We start from the raw sequence: 17,735 nt of genomic DNA on the forward strand, positions 1-17,735 counted from the left end.
GTCATCACGAGACTCACAGTAGAGATTTGTGTCATGGGAGCATGGTAAGAATCAACTAAGTTTCACATTTGAGTATATTCAGTCTGTCACTACACAAAAGCAAAGAAGGAGGCTCTGCTGCTGCTGCTGCTGCTAAGTCGCTTCAGTCGTGTCCGACTCTGTGCGACCCCGTAGACGGAAGCCCACCAGGCTCCCCCATCCCTGGGATTCTCCAGGCAAGAACACTGGAGTGGGTTGCCATTTCCTTCTCCAATGCATGAAAGTGAAAAGTGAAGGCTCTAGGTTATTGAAAAACGGAAACTAAGAGAGAAAAAGCGGGGGCAGGGCGGGGGGTGGGTGGGTGTGTGGCTTCCCTGGTGGCTCAGACAGTAAAGAATGTGCCTGCAATGCAGGAGACCCGGGTTCAATCCCTGGGTCAGGAAGATCCCCTGGAGAAGGGAATGGCTATCCACTCCATTCTTGCCCGGAAAACTCCATTGACAGAGCACACTGGCGGAATTATAGTCCATAGGTTCATAAAGAGTCAGACACGACTGAGTGACTATTCAGTGTAAAGTGCAAAGAGTAAAAATATCCTATGGTACTTTGGGAGAAAAAGAACCATGTCTTTGAGCTTCTTTCTTAAATACAAGTTGACATTTGCTGAATTAGTCCTGGTGTATTTTCACTCTTTGTTTAAAAAGTATTACATTTCTGTACCTTAGGCATTGTTCACATTTCTTTCTTAGGAAATAGCCTGTTACCTTCGATTGGTCTCTTTATTTGTGTATATATATATATTTGTAATAAGTGTTCTTTAGGACTAAAGTTCTATGTTACTACCCCATATTGCCAAAACTTTCCAGTTTGTTGTTGCTTCTTTCCATTTTTGGTGAGCTCTTCGGGCATGCTTAAGAAATATTTGTTTTCTGAACCACCTGTTGTTATTTTCTTCTTAAAGGAGAGCAGGGCTGTGGTGTAGCAGAGACCCCAGTTTTGCCTCCAGCCCTGGAACAAGTTTCTCAGCGCTTTCACTATTACTGACAGCTTTTTTTCGCTTGAGCTCAGCTAAATATTTGCTCTTTTTCTTCTCTTAATTTCTCAGGTTTTTACAGCCTTGAATGTGTCTGGAGTCTGGAAGTTATACTGATGAAGGATGGCTATGTTGTTCTCTATTCCTTTTTCCTTTTGAAACCATTTACAAATTTTGTTTTTTTGTGAGTTTTTTGTTTTTAAGTTTTTTTAAAAATTTCATTATTGGAGGATAGCTGCTTTATTAATACAATGCTGTGTTAGTTTCTGCTGTACAGCAAAATGAATCCGCTATGTGCATACACGTGTCCCCGCGTTCTCTAAGGCAGTCTTACTCTCCTCCATAGGTGGTACCAAATGCAGGATGCTCACAGCTGCCCTGCTCTGTCCTGGGCCTTGTTCAGCTGCCTCTGAGGTGCACTGTGGCCCTTGGGGAGGTGGGTGGGGTTATAGCCTCCGGCTTTCTAGTGGGTAGAACAGCTTCCAGACTGAGTCCCATCTGAAAGAAAAGCCTTCCTCAATGGCACAGGAAAACGTACTGAGCCCCTGGCAGCTGCAGCTGCTCTGGGTTTCACTTTAACCACTTCGTGCCGGGTGTCTAGAAGAGTCACACCACAGAGGCATGAATCCCGGCCAGGGGCCGTTTCCTCTGCCTTCTCTTCCTGCCAGCGTTGTTGGCACTCCCCTCCCCTCCCCGCCTTCATGCTTCTTACAGAGGTGACACCTCCTAGATCGGAATCCGGGATGACTCAGAATGCGCTTTCTCTCGCCTCTGCGAGGCTCAGGCCTCCACCCTAGCCACCTGCAGCTGCCACGTGTGACAACTTCCCTGGGAAAACAGAATCTTAATTCCCTGCCATAATCCAAGGAGGAATTTGATGGACAGTTTTTTCCTTCCACTGGAACAGCATCATTATTTTCCAGTAAATTCTAACCTGGAAATGCAGAGTATGATTCCTTATCAGGCAAGTACTTTGCATTGATTAAGTATGCCATCAAATTTTGATTTTTAAAAAAATTTATTTTTTTTTTAATTGAAGGATAATTGCTTTACAGAATTTTGTTGTTTTCCGTCAAACCTGCACATGAATTAGCCATAGGTATACACATATCCCCTCCCTTTTGAAACTCCCTCCCATCTTCCTCCCCATTGTATCTAGGTTGATACAGAGCCTCTGTTTGAGTTTCCTGGGACACAGCAAATTCCCATTGTCCATCTGGTTTAATAAGCGGGGAGAGTGTCTTTTGCAGCAGGGATTCCCGCCCCCCCCACCCCGGTACTTTTCTGGGGGATTTATTTTTGTGTGTGTCCAGCTCTAACCTCATCCAGTATTTCTCCTGGGAGGCTTTGCTTCTCCGGGTGGCCCTCCCCACTAGAAGTCAGGCTGCTTCTCCTCAGGGTGGGGCGTTGTTGTTCTTGTTTAGTCACTTCAGTCGTGTCTGACTCTTTTGCGACCCAGTGGACTGTAGCCCACCAGGCTCCTCTGTCCATGGAGTTTTCCAGGCAAGAATACTGGAGTGGGTTGCCATGCCCTCCTGCAGGGGATCTTCCTGACCCAGGAAATGAACCGGTGAATCCTGCATTGGCAGATGGATTCTTGACCTCTGAGCCACATGGGAAGCCCCTCAGACTTAGTTTTGTTCAGTTGCTCAGTCGTGTCCAACTCTTTGCAACTCCATGGACTGCAGCGCATCAGGCTTCCCTGTCCTTCACCATCTCCAAGAGTTTGCTCGAACTCGTGTCCAGTGAGTTGATGATGCCATCCAATCATCTCATCCTCTGTCACACTCTTCTCTTCCTGACCTCAATGTTTCCCAGGATCAGGGTCTTTTCTAGGGAGTCTGCTCTTTGCATCAGGTGGCCAAAGTATTGGAGCTATGGCTGGGAGACCTGGGCAAAATAATTCATCTGCAGCTAACTTTCTCTTGCGGCTTAAAAAAAAAAAAGTCTTTAAATTCTAAATCAGATTTGTTGATGAGCTGTGGAAACCTCTGAGTTTAAGGGAACAGACGGCTACAACCGTGGATTTGACAAATCCCATCCCTTAGGCAGTGGGTCCCCTCAGAGTCCATGTATTTGTCCTATGACCTATGAATATTTTATGGATGTCCTTTTGTGTTCATTAATGGGGCCTGAACTGTACAGTTGCCTGGAATAATACCAAAAGAATACCCTCTCCTGACCTCGGCCCCTGAATGATTTATGGAGATGGGCTGGGCCTGTAAGAGATTCCGTATGGTATTTCCAGACACTTTTCAACAAAGAGGGTAGTAAGTTTATGCTCGTAAAGAGAGTGAGCTCTTTGGGGGAGTTTAGTGTGAAATCTGTGTGTTCGGGGAAGGCTTTTACTTCTGGATCTTCAGGGATGAGGAGGATTTTTTAAAAAAATAATTTTACTTGCTTATTTTTTGCTATGCTGGGTCTCCATTGCTCAGGCTTTTCTCTAGCTGTGGCGAGTGGGAGCCACTCTCTAGCCACGGTGTGCAGGCTTCTCATTTCAGGAGCTTCTCTTGCGGAGCACGGGCTCTAGAGCACAGGCTCTGCAGCAGTGGTACTGGGGCTTAGTTGCTCCATGGCAGGTGGTATCTTCCCGGACCAGGGATGGACCTGGTGTCTCCTCATTGGCAGGCAGGTTCTTTACCACTGAGCCACCAGGGAAGCCCAAGGAGGGGTTTATATTTCCTCAATAAGGAGGGCAACAGGATGTTTGAAAAGACCTTCCAGCCCATCACTTATGCCTGGAATTTCTTGTCCCTGTAGAATAAGAGTCAAAATAATGAATGTAAAGCCCCCCTCTTGCCTCCTGGCCCTTCCATTCTGTGTCTTTTAAATTGAAATAGTTCAGTCTCCTGGTACAGATGGAGTTGGCTGTGTGCTTGTCACCTGGAGCAATACCGAAGACAAGACATCATCATGGCTGGGTTCACCACATAATTAGAGATCAGACCTACACAGATGCGGGTTCAGTCTCTAGGTCAGGAAGATCCCCTGGAGGAGGAGATGGCAACCCACTCCAGTATTCTTGCCTGGGGAATCCCATGGACAGAGGAGGCTGGTGGGCTACAGACCATAGGGGCGCAAAGATCAGACATGAAGCAGCTTAGCGCGCGTGCACACACATTACTTACATCAGCGTGTCACGGATGCTCATATGGGACAGAGCCAGAAGTGAACATTAACGTGTGTAGGACTAGCAGAGGGTGCCTGTATGAAGAAAACAGCGTTCAAGTGGTTAGAAGTTAGCTGGCAGAGGGCGGGAAGACATCCTAGGAAAGATAGAAATGTGAGCAAAAGTGCAGGGTAAGAGAGACCTCCCAAGTCACGAGGGGCAAGTAAGGGGGTGTTTTTGTGTTTGTTCAGTTGTGTCTGACTCTTAGTGACCCCATGGACTGCAGCCTGCCAGACTCCTCTGTCCATGGAATTTTTCAGGCAAGAATACTGCAGTGGTTTGCCATTTCATTCTCCTGTAAGCAAGGGGATGCCACCTTCTATAATGAAGTAAAATCCAGGGATGTAAGGTTGGTATGAAGAGCCCTGGCATCTCAGATCTTACTTCTGATTGACTGGTGTTGTGGTCATTCCCCCATCCCCACCGCCTTCACCACATCGGCCTCAGAGGTAGATCTCTTCCCTTTTAAAGCTCTGTCAAAAGTCCCTTCTTTTGCTTCCCCCTATATGGCACCCCACTCCAGTCCTCTTGCCTGGAAACTCCCATGGACGGAGGAGGTTGGTGGGCTGCAGTCCACGGGGTCGAGAAGAGTCGGACATGACTGAGCAGCTTCACTTTCCCTTTTCACTTTCATGCACTGGAGAAGGAAATGGCAACACACTCCACTGTTCTTGCCCGGAGAATCCCAGGGATGGGGGAGCCTGGTGGGCTGTTGTCTATGGGGTTGCTAAGAGTCGGACACGACTGAAGCGACTTAGCAGCAGCATAGGTCAAATACACATACATTTAAGAAAAATTTACTAATGGGGGAGGAATAAATCAGGAGTTTGGGATTAACACAGACATGCTACTGTTTATAACATCATCAACAAGCACCTACTGTATAGCACAGGGAACTCTGCTCAATATTCTGTAATAACTTCTCTGGGAAAAGAATCTGAAAAAGAGATGTATATGTATGGGATATATGTATCTATATAACTGAACCACTTAGCTGTACACCCCAAATCAGCACAACACTATAAATCAACTATATTCCAATATGGGGACGTCCCTGGCGGTCCAGTGGCTAAGACTCCATGCTTCCAATGCAGAGGGCCTGGGTTCGATTACTGGGCAGGGAACTAGATCCCACATGCCTCAAGTAAAGATCCTGCATCCTGCAACTAAAAACCAGGACAGACTAGATAAATAAATATATTAAAAGAAAGAAATTACAAAAAGACTATATTCCAGTAAAAATAAAAATTAAATTTAAAAATTTATTAAGCACAAAGAGAAGGGGGGAAGAAAGGAAACTAGGAACTTCCCTGGCGGTCCAGTGGCTAAGACTCTGTGCTCCTAATGCAGGGGGCCTGAGTTCGATCCCTGGTCAGGGAACTAGAGCCCTCATGCTGCAACTAAGACCTGGTGAAGCCAAATAAATGAGAAAAGTAGTAATAAACAAATACTTTTTAAAAAAGGAAACTAATTTGTTAAGTAATCAAGTTTCAGAGGTATACCTTGCTCTCTAGGGCTCATAAACCCTACCTCATTCCAAATGAAATCCCAGGGAAAGAGGGGTCTACCCTACTGAGCACACTTCAGGGGATACCTTTAGCCTTCAACACCCAGGACAACTCTCCCAAACATTGAAATCTCCCACAATCCAAGCAATTCCATTCAGCTTCCTGAGCTCGAGTTGTGGCTTTAAGACTTCAGGCGAAACCTAATTCTGTGACCCCAAAGTGCATGACCCCTTGCCCAGGACGAAGGCTTGCTTTCTGCCCAGAGGTACCTTCAGGGGAGGGGTCATGTAGAGTCTTTCAAAGCCAGAACTGTAGAAGGCTTAGAATAGGAGTGTGGCAACAGGGATGGAATAAACAGGTAGGAGAGACATGGCTTTTGATGGCAAGGAACTCATCTGAGCTTTTACAATTATTAATTTTTATTTTTTTTTAAGACAGAGCTTCTTTTTAAAATATTTATTTATTTCTTTGGCTCTGCTGGGTCATAGCTGTGGCATGTGGGATCTTTGTTCCCCATCCAGGGATGGAACCCAGGCCCCCTAAACTGCTGGACTACCAGAGAAGTCCCCTGCAATTTATACCCCTGTAGCTACTCTTATGCAGATTGGTGTTTCTGTCCTTTGTCCCCTTTCTTTCATGCCAGCTTTCTATATTTCTCAGCAGCTACTTCAGCTATTGGCTTATCTCTTTCCCTATCCCAACAGCTCTGGAAATGGGTGGAGGACCCTTACCTTTGACCCTTACCCAGGATCTCCCAAAGCAGTCCACTGAACCTCCTCTTTTCCCAGCGCACAGCCCTTAAAGGGGGTTTCCACACTAAGAAACAAACAAAAGAGGCAGCAAAACAAATGAAGAAGTTACAAAATTTCCAGGAATCTAACCAAAATCGTCTCACACGCTAGCAAAGTAATTCTCAAAATTCTCCAAGTTAGGCTTCAACAGTACATGAACCAAAAACTTCCAGAAGTCCAAGCTGGATTTAGAAAAGGCAGGAAAACCAGAGATCAAATTGCCAACATCTGTTGGATCATAGAAAAAGCAAGATAATTCCAGAAAACATCTACTTCTGCTTTATTGACTACGCCAAAGATTTTGACTGTTTGGATCACAACAAACTATGGAAAACTCTTCAAGAGATGGGAATACCAGACCACCTTACCTGCCTCTTGAGAAATCTGTATGCAGGTCAAGAAGCAAAAGTTAAAACCGGATATGGAACAATGGACTGTTTTGAAATTGGGAAAGGAGTACGTCAAGGCTGTATATTGTCACCCTGCTTATTTAGCTTCTATGGAGAGTACATCATGAGAAACGCTGGACTGGATGAAGCACAAACTGGAGTCAAGATTGCTGGGAGAAATATCAATAACCTCAGACATGCAGATGACACCACCCTTATGGCAGAAAGAGAAGAGGAACTAAAGAGCCTCTTGATGAAAGTGAAAGAGGAGGGTGAAAAAGCTGGCTTAACGCTCAACATTCAGAAAACTAAGATCATGGGAATCTGCCCCCATCACTTCATGGTAAATAGATGTGGAAACAATGGAAACAGTGACAGACTTTATTTTCTTGGGCTCCAAAATCACTGCAGATGGTGACTGCAGCCATGAAAATAAAGATGCTTCCTCCTTGGAAGGAATGCTATGACCAACCTAGACAGCATATTAAAAAGAAGAGACATTACTTTGCCAACAAAGGTCCAGCTAGTCAAAGCTATAGTTTTTCTAGTAGTCATGTGTGGATGTGAGAGTTGGACCATAAAGAAAGCTGAGCACCGGAAAACTGATGCTTTTGAATTGTGGTGTTGGAGAAGAGTCTTGAGAAGTCCCTTGGACTGCAAGGAGATCAAATCAGTCAATCCTAAAGGAATCAGACCTGAATGTTCATTGGAAGGACTGATGCTGAAGCTGAAACTCCAATACTTTGGCTACTTGATGTGAAGAATTGACCTATTGGAAAAGACCCTGATGCTGGGAAAGATTGAAGGCAGGAGGAGAAGGGGATGGCAAAGGATGAGATGGTTGGATGGGATCACTGACTTAATGGACATGAGTTTGAGCAAGCTTGGGAGTTGGTAATAGACAGGGAAGCCTGGCGTGCTGCAGTCCATGGGGTCGCAAAGAGTCGGACATGACTGAATGACTGAACTGAACCAAACTTCTTAGCCCTTAAGGACAGTCAGCATCTCTTTTTGATCTTTGTATCCCAAGCACCTAACACTGTAATGTCAAGCACAAGGTAGGGAAGTTTGTTGACTAAAATACTTAAAAAAAAAAATTTTTTTTTGACTGCACCACCCAGCATGTGGGATCTTAGTTCCTCAACCAAGGATGCCTCCCACACTCCTTGCGTTGGAAGCACGTAGTCTTAACCATTGAACTGCTAGGGAAGTCTCAGCTGACTAAAATAATAAATAGATTAAAACAAGGAGAACAGAGGGATGTCATAGAAAGCAGGACCATCAAGAAGGGGTTGGTTGATAACACTAAATATCACAGAGAAATCAAATCAGATGAGAACGGAAAGGCACTCTGCTGGCTTTGCTATTTGAGGCGTGATGGTACTCCTGGCCAGGATGGGTCAAAGGGGGCTGAAGGGCTGGCAGCGTGATTGAATTGGTTGACTAAGGGAGGTGAGGAAGGAAGACAGTGAGTGTAGATCATCTCGGGGAGCTTGGCTATGGAGGAGGCAGAAAGGCTGGTACCTAGAAGTGGACTCAGGGTTGAGGGAAAGGGATGAAGATGGTAAAGGCTCTGGAGGAATGGGAGAGGGAGCTGAGGGCCACACTGAGGACAAAGAAGACACATTTCTGTGGGCACCAAGGCGCTTGGGTGTGCGCTTCCTCCAGCAGGACTTCTGGGCCCAATTCCAGCACGTGTGTGCATGTGTGTGTGTGTTGGGGGGGGGGCTCCCCACACCAACAAGCGATTCTCAGACCCCAGCAGTGACTGCGAATGCAACTCAATTCTGACACCATCTACCTGGACATAGAATCAGATTCCACACGTAAAAGACTCACAAGACCTCCTGCCACCTCAGACGCCAGTGGTGAAACCCAGGTTGTCACCTGTGCTCCTGACTCTCTGGCTTTGAGTTAGGGGTTCCAATGACCCTGTCTAACTCAGGATGCTAATTGCAAGCCCAGGTTGTTGCTTGTACTTCCGACCAATGGACTGGAGATAAGAAGTTCTCATGTCTCCCTCCCTGGTTTCAATTCATTTGCTAGAACGACTCACAGAACTCAGGACAACACATTTGCTCAGTAGATTTGTTATAACAAGGTATTAAAGAATAGGAACCAGCAGCTAGGTGAAGAGGTATAGAGGATGAGGTCCCCTGGTGGCTCAGATGATAAAGAGTCTACCCGCAATGCAGGAGACCAGGGTTTGATCCCTGGGTCAGGAAGATCCCCTTGGAAAAGGGAATGGTACCTCACTCCAGTAGTTTTGCCTGGAGAATCCCGTGGACAGAGGAGCCTGGTAAGCTACATCCATGGGGTCGCAAAGAGTTGGACACAATTAACACTTTCTTTCACTTTTCCAGACAAAGGAATGTCTGTCCTCATAGAGCTTGGGGCCCATGGGCCCCAAAGCTGTCCTTTTAGGGGGTTTATGGAGGCTCTGTTACAAACACATGGTTGACAAGTCCTTGGCCAATCATGGCGACTGATTTCGCCTCAAGCCCCCTCCCTGGAGGTTAATCACAGGTTGGTCCCATTGGTAATCAACCCCCACCCTTAGTGTTTTCCAAAAGATGCTTCGTTAACACAACAAAAGGCACCTGGATCACTCTCAACCCTTAGAAAATTCCAAGGATCTGGGGAGTCTATGGGCCAGCAAAGCAATTGCAGATGAAGGTCAAATACATATGAGACAAAGATTTTGGTCCTCTGAGTGACCAAATATGTAAATCACAGCATGACATTGACCAAGTATGGGACCACGAGGGAAGGGAAGTGAGCTAAGTTTGGGAACTTGGAGGGCATGAGTGGTGGTGATGGCTCAGTCGAGAGGGAGGTTTAGATTAGAGATGTAAGAACATGGGATTTCCCGGGTGGCACTAGCGAGACTGCAGGAGACCTAAGAGACGTGGGTCCAGGCCCTGGGTCGGGAAGATCCCCTGGAGGAGGGCATGGCATTTGTAATCTTGCCTGGAAAAGCCAATGGACAGAGGAGCCTGGTGGGCTACACTCCAAAGAGTCGCAAAGACTTGGACGTGACTGAAGCGACTTAGTGTGCACGCGGGTAAGAAAACAAGCCCCCGAGGGAGCTCGAGTACGAGGAAACAGGTAAGCTGAGGAACTGGAACTTAAAGACAGAGCGTTCATGCTTGGCAGCAGGACAGTGAGTCATGTCGGATGATGTGGAAGCTGTGGATGAGTTATTGAGTTTCATAGGTGGAACCCTCTAGATCATGGCAAGACTCAGGTGTGGTGAGGAAAGGCTGAGGGACCCAGGGAAGCACCAGACGCTCTGTGAAGCAGGATGGGTGGTGGCAGTGGTCTCAAGGCCTGTGCAAGGGCACACAGGGGGACCCAGAATTTGCATTTACTTACTCAGGCCAGTGTACAAGTTAACTTGTCCTGTGAAGTCTCAGTTCCCCCTCTGTCAAAGGCTGTAATAATATCACCAAGCCTCATGGGATCATTGTGAAACTTAAATGAGATGAGGTATGTGGGGTGCTGAGCACAATACCTGGTAATAAGCACTTGATAAATATCAAAAAAATAAATGCTATGGTGTATGTATAGGAAGAACACTCACATGAAAAATACATAAGAGGGCACTTAGGGATTGTCCTCTCTGTGGAAACAGCGCAGATTTTCAGAATCAAATTTGTGTTTGCATTCCAACCCTGCACCTTACTAGCCCTGTGATGACTTGAGGCAAGTCATTTCACCTGTCTGTGGTTAATCATGATGCTGAGTTGTTAATATCTTTGCTCCAGTGTATCAAGTGACTGCTTATTAAGTACCAGGGATTGTACTGGGTGTGGGAGACGGAGAGACTTGAAAAAGACACTCTCCCATGTCTACAGAATACCAGAAGGGACGGGAAGAGACAGTTATCATTGGAGAAACTTAGAGCTTTGGCAAAGCTGAATTCGAGGCATGCAGAGAAATCCTTAATTATTCTGGAGAGATTTTTTTTTTCTTTCCCCACCCTGAAGATTAGCTCATTCCCTCCTTTAAAAAAAACACAAACATATATATAAACTAGCTTCCAGTTCCGCCTTTATTTTTTTTAACTGTAGTAGGGTTTTAGATACTATTTTGGAACGTAAAATGGTAAAAATTAGATGTTTCAAATTTCCAAGGACTGAACAATCTGCACGGAGACACTTCATTTGTGAAGTATGGTAGAGCTGGGGTCAGAGCATGATAGCAGCACAGTCCCTCCTTCAGTAAGTTAATCAGGTCCAGCTTTCCCTTCTGTAACATGAGGAGAGTGGTCACTGCTTCATAGAGTTAGTGTGGGGATTAATGAGTTAATACATGTAAACACGGGACAGTGCCTGGCGCGTGGTGATCATTCAGTTTGTGAGTTCTCCTTATTTTATAAAGTGGCAGCCTTCCAGGGAAATATGTCTTCCTCAATCTGCACAGGGACCATCAGAAACTGTGGATCAAAGCAACAAGATGGTAAACTGGAAGCTGGTTTTATTCTTAAATTTGTAGTGGAGTATAGTTGCTTTACAGTGGGGTGTTAGCTTCTACTGTACAGCAAAGTGAATCAGTCGTATGTATACACATATCCAGGCTTCCCAGGTGGCTCAATGGGTAAAGAATCTGCCTGCAAGGCAGGAGATACAGGAGACATGGGTTTGATCCCTGGGTTGGGAAGATTCCCTGGAGGAGGGCATGGCAACCCATTCCAGTGTTCTTGCCTGGTGAATCCCATGGACAGGGGAGCCTGGTGGGGCTATAGTCCATAGTGCCACAAAGAGTCAGACATGACTCAAGTGACTGAGCACACACACACACATATATTCCTGTTTAGTTTTTTTTTTTTTTTTGGATTTCCTTCCCATTTAAGTCACCATAGAGCATTGGGTAGAATTAACAATTTGTTTTAGAATAAGTAGGTCTGCAAAGGGTCTGGGCAAAAAAACCCGAGGGCCCTTCTTTTCAACACAGCCAAAATTCAACTGTCTTGACTGCAGCATCTACCCCATAAATATCAGTTGAGTTCTTCAGTCCTTGCTTTGCAAGACAACGTCCACAGGAGTGCCTCAGATACAAGTTTTCTCATAGTTCGAAAGAGAGAAACCTGGACTTTCCCTCTCTCCTGGAGGGAGTCTGAGACAGCACTCTCAGCCAGGTGAGGGGAGCTCTCAGGTTACCTGGTGTGAAAGCCCCCAGGGTCTGGGCTGGGCAGCAGGTTGCAACTTGCATCTTAGTCTTTCTCTCTATCTCGGGAAACTTTCCCTGATAAGATAAAGGCATTCCTAGTCTCTGGCACTTGCCTCACCTTTATTGCAGAAGTCAAAAGAGGGAGATGAGTGTGAAATAGAGGTCAAAAGGAAGTGTAGCTCATAGAGGTGTTTCTCTCCAGTCCCTTGGGAAGCTTCTGTCATTTCTTCCAATCAAATGTTTCAGGACAATTCAAATGGTTTTGGAACTTTAGAGAGAGTCCTCACCTCTGCCTTGTTATATTCCCCCAGCTCTTCAATTCCTCAGGGGCTATATCCTCTTGGAAATTTGAGCTTAAATTGAAATACAGTGTTTCTGCAGAAACTGGAAGACTTCTCTTTTTCTGCCTTCCTTGTTTCTGTTCAAAAAGCTAGATTCAAGTTGTCATCAGAACTGGCCTTTTAAAAAGAAAATTTATGAGTTGATCATTTCAGCTCAGTTCAGTTGCTCAGTTGTGTCCAACTGTTTGCAACACCATGGACTGCACCACGCCGGGCTTCCCTGTCCATCACCAACTCCCGGAGCTTTATCAAACTCATGTCCATCGAGTTGGTGATGCCATCTAACCATCTCATCCTCTGTCCTCCCCTTCTCCTCCTGCCTTCGATCTTTCCCAGCATCAGGGTCTTTTCCAATGAGTCAGTTCTTTGCATCAGGTGGCCAAAGTATTGGAGTTTCAGCTTCAACATCAGTCCTTCCAGTGAATATTCAGGATTGATTTCCTTTAGGATGGACTGGTTGGATGTCCTTGCAGTCCAAGGGACTCTCAAGAGTCTTCTCCAACACCACAGTTCAAAAGCATCATCTTGGCACTCAGCTTTCTTTATAGTCCAATTCTCACATACATACGTGACTACTGGAAAAACCATAGCTTTGATTAGGTGGACTTTTGTTGGCAAAGTAATGTCTCTGCTTTTGAATATGCTATCTAGGTTGGTCATAACTTTTCTTCCAAGGAGCAAGCGTCTTTTAATTTCATGGCTACAATCACCATCTGCGGTGATTTTGGAGCCCAAGAAAATAACATCTGTCACTGTTTCTATTGTTTCCCCATCTATTTGCCATGAAGTGATGGGAGCAGATGCCATGATCTTAGTTTTCTGAATGTTGAGTTTTAAGCCAACTTTTTCACTTTCCTCTTTCACTTTCATTAAGAGGCTCTTTAATTCTTCTTCACTTTCTGCTATAAGTGTCATCTGCATATCTGAGGTTATTGACATTTCTCCTGGCAATCTTGATTCTAGCTTGTGCTTCATCCAGTCCAGCATTTCTCATGATGTACTCTGCATATAAGTTAAATAAGCAGGGTGACAATATACAGCCTTGACGTACTTCTTTCCTGATTTGGAACCAGTCTGTTGTTCCACGTCCAACAAGATGGTAGGCGCTAGAGTGGCAGTCAAGCAGGAAATGGCAAGAGTGAACATCGACATTTTAGGAATCAGTGAACTAAAATGGACTGGAATGGGTGAATTTAACTCAGATGACCATTTTATCTACTACTGTGGGCAGGCAAGAATCCCTTAGAAGAAATGGAGTAGCTCTCCATAGTCAACAAGAGTCCGAAATGCAGTACTTGGATGCAATCTCAAAAATGACAGAGTGATCTCTGTTCGTTTCCAAGACAAACCATTCAATATCAAAGTAATCCAGGTCTATGCCCCAACTGGTAATGCTGAAGAAGATGAAGTTGAATGGTTCTATGAAGACCTACAAGACCTTCTATAACACTGAAAAAAGATGTCCTTTTCATCATGGGGGACTGGAATGCAAAAGAAGGAAGTCAAGAAATACCTGGAGTAACAGGCAAATTTGGCCTTGGAGTACAGAATGAAGCAGGGCAAAGGCTAATAGAGTTTTGCCAAGAGAACTCACTGGTCATAGCAAACACCCTCTTCCAACAACCCAAAAGAAGACTCTACACATGGACATCACCAGATGGTTAATACCGAAATCAGATTGATTATATTCCTTGCAGCCAAAGATGGAGAAGCTCTATACAGTAGCAAAAACAAGACTGGGAGCTGACTATGACTCAGATCATGAGCTCCTTATTGCGAAATTCAGACTTAAATTGAAGAAAGTAGGGAAAATCATTAGATATTTCAGTTATGACTTAAATCAAGTCCCTTATGATTATACAGTGGAAGTGACAAATAGTTTCAAGGGATTAGATCTCATAGAGTGCCTGAAGAACTAGGGATGGAGGTTTGTGGCATTGTATAGGAATCAGTGATCATGACCATCCCCAAGAAAAAGAAATGCAAAAAGGCAAAATAGTTCTCTGAGGAGGCCTTACAAATAGCTGTGAGGGGAAGAGAAATGAAAGGCAAACGAGAAAAGGAAAGATATACCCATCTGAATGCAGAGTTCCAAACAATAGCAAGGAGAGATCAGAAAGCCGTCTTCAATGATCAGTGTAAAGATATAGAGGAAAATAACAGAATGGTAAAGACTAGAGATCTCTTCAAGAAAATTAGAGATACCGAGGGAACATTTCATGCAAAGGTGGGCACAATAAATAACAGAAATGGTATGGACCTGACAGAAGCAGAAATATTAAGAAGAAGTGGCAAGAATACACAGAACTTTATTAAAAAGATCTTCACAACCCAGATAATCACAAAGGTGTGATCACTCACCTAGAGCGAGACATCCTGGAATGGAAAGTCAAGTGTGCCGTAGGAAGCATCACTATGAACAAAGCTAGTGGAGGTGATGGAATTCCAGTTGAGCTATTTCAAATCCTGGAAGATGATGCTGTGAAAGCGCTGCACGCAATATGCCAGCAAATTTGGAACACTCAACAGTGTCCATAGGACTGGAAAACGTCAGTTTTTACTCCAATCCCAAAGAAAGGCAGTGCCAAAGAATGCTCTAACTACTGCACAATTGCACTCATGTCACACGCTAACAAAGTAATTCTCAAAATTCTCCAAGTTAGGCTTCAACAGTATGTGAACCATGAACTTCAAGATGTTCAAGCTGATTTAGAAAAGGCAGAGGAACCAGAGATCAAATTGCCACCATCTGCTGGATCATCTAAAAAGCGAGAGTTCCAGAAAAACATCTATTTCTGCTTTATTGACTATGCGAAAGCCTTTGTGTGGATCACAACAGACTGTGAAAGATTCTTAAACAGATGGGAATACCACACCACGAGGTGATAAACGAGATATCAAGTGAACAGTGGATGCCCGGGAACCTCGGCACATTTCAAACCTTTATTTGTTATAACTTGCATATTGTGAGGTGGTTAATAGGAAATATGTTTCAGTCCAGAATAAACTCTGGTAATCAGTCTAAGGGCCACAACAATGTGTTTTCAGTGTTCCTCTGTCCATGGGTTTCTCAGGAAAGAATATTCGAGTGGGTTGCCATTTCTTCCTCCAGGGGATCTTCCTGACCCAGAGTTTGAACCTGCATTGGCAGGCAGATTTCTTTACCACTGAGCCACCTGGGAAGCTGTTTTCAATGCCAAATAAGGACAAAAGGGTAGGAGTGAGGTTTTTTAAGCCAGGAAATGATTTCAATATAAAAATACATTCTATGTGAACTTTTTTTTTTTAAAGAATGATACTGATAGTAAAGAGCAATTTGTTGGTCCATTAATTTTTAAAGAATTTACTTAGTAAAATTGAAAAGCTGGAAAATCTAAATTGGTTCTCCTTATTTGTTTACTGGGCTGTGAAAATCCAAAGATTTTGTCCAACACCTACTGCTTCTCCAGCTGAGAAGATCCTCTGAAATCTCAGAGGCAATGCCCCTAAGAAAGAAATTCCCTACCTGTAAAGAGTGCCTCTGGGGTTCCATTTTCTATTTTTAATCTTTTTCCATCCTTATTTTTAAATTGAGGTATAATTAACATATTAGTTTCAGGTGTAGAATATACTGATTTACTTTTTTTAGTTGTGGTAAAACATACATAACAAATGTACCGTTTTAACCATTTGCAGGTGTTCAGTTGAATGGCATAAAATACACTCATTCTTATGCAGCTATCACCACCATCCATCTCTAGAAACTTCTCTGTTTTTTTGGCCATGCTGCATGGCATGTGGGATCCTAGCTCCCCAACCAAGGACGGAACCTGTGTCCCTTGCCTTGGAAACTCGGAATCTTAATCACTGGATCTGTAGGGAAGCCCCTGTTGCTGCCGTCGTTCAGCCATTCAGTTGTGTCTGACTCTTTGCGACCTCCATGGACAGTAGCAAGCCAGGCCTTGTGATCCTTCACCATCTCCCAGAGTTTGCTCAAACCCACGTCCATTCAGTCGTTGATGAACCTTTCTAATCTTCCCAAACAGAAACTCCAACTTCCTATTCCCCTTCCTCTCAGCCCCTAGCAACCCCCATTCTACCTTCAGTCTCTGAATCATGATTTTAGGTACCGCATATAAGCGCAATCATACACTGCTTTCTTTTTTGTATCAGGCTCATTTCATGTTGTGTTAATTTCTGCTGTACAGCGAAGTCAACCAGTCCTATATATTTATTCTTTTCCGTGATGGTTTATCATAGGATACTGAACATGGTTCCTCCTACTATACATCTCTTTATTATACTAAACATCTCTCAGAGGTGTTTTTAAACTTTTGGACAACTCTTACTTGTACTGAAGCGCTTTCAAAAATAGGACGGCTGGCCCAAGGGTAAATCTTGCCAGCTTTCTGTGTTTATTCACCTGTAAAACTGTTCTGAGTTCTACTCTATCATTTAAACACATCCAAGCAGATCTGCCTCTTATAAAGGCGGCCACTGCTACTCAGGTTCTATCAGTATTCCTAATATGTAGCGTAGGCCCAACATTGCATGTAAAAACTTCCCAATTTTCATGCATTGGCCAGTTCCCTTGGGCCAGATGTGGCACATTTGTAGGCCCCATCTTGCCCACAGGCTACCAGGTAGCATCTCTGCTAGAGCTTAACAAACACCACATTTTAGTGTGACTTCATTGATTCACTGATGTAATAAATGTTTACTGAGTCTCTACTACAGGCTAGGTTACACATATAACATATAGTTTTTAAAATACAAAATAGGAGAGACCGTGTTGCAGCATAAATATTACAACTGAGCAAAACAATGACTTTTATTAAGCACATATGTGCCGGAAAGTTTTAAGAGCTTCATCTATATTAACTCATTGAACCTGACTAAGAACCTATAAAGCAGGCACTCTCATTGTCTTCATTTTAAATATGCAAAAGACAAGCATAGAGTGGTCAAGTTGCTTGTCTGGTCACACAGCTGGAAACTTAAGGATGGATTTGAACCCAGGTTGATGCCTGAGTGCAAGGTCTTGACTGGTCCAGGGAGTGGCTGGTATAGGATAACCTGTGGATTTATGAAGCTCTCTGGAAGAGGTAACTTTTGATTTGTCTTCAAGGGTGATTTCAGCAAACAAGGTGGGGAGGGCAATCCAGGCAGAGGAAATAATTTGAGCCTGGGATCAAACAGAAGATTGGCAGGAAATGAGTCTGAAAGAGGTAGCAAGGTCGCCAATGCCATTTTTCAACTGTTTGTTTTCAGGTGAGGTATCAGCTCATCGACAGCTTATGTCTCAGTACTAATCGCAAGGGGGAGGATGGTGTTGAAGCAGAAGGGCATTTACAAGCTCCAGAGACGGAAGCGC

Source organism: Capricornis sumatraensis, chromosome 6, assembly GCF_032405125.1.
Source record: "Capricornis sumatraensis isolate serow.1 chromosome 6, serow.2, whole genome shotgun sequence".
Classification (NCBI taxonomy): Eukaryota; Metazoa; Chordata; class Mammalia; order Artiodactyla; family Bovidae; genus Capricornis; species Capricornis sumatraensis.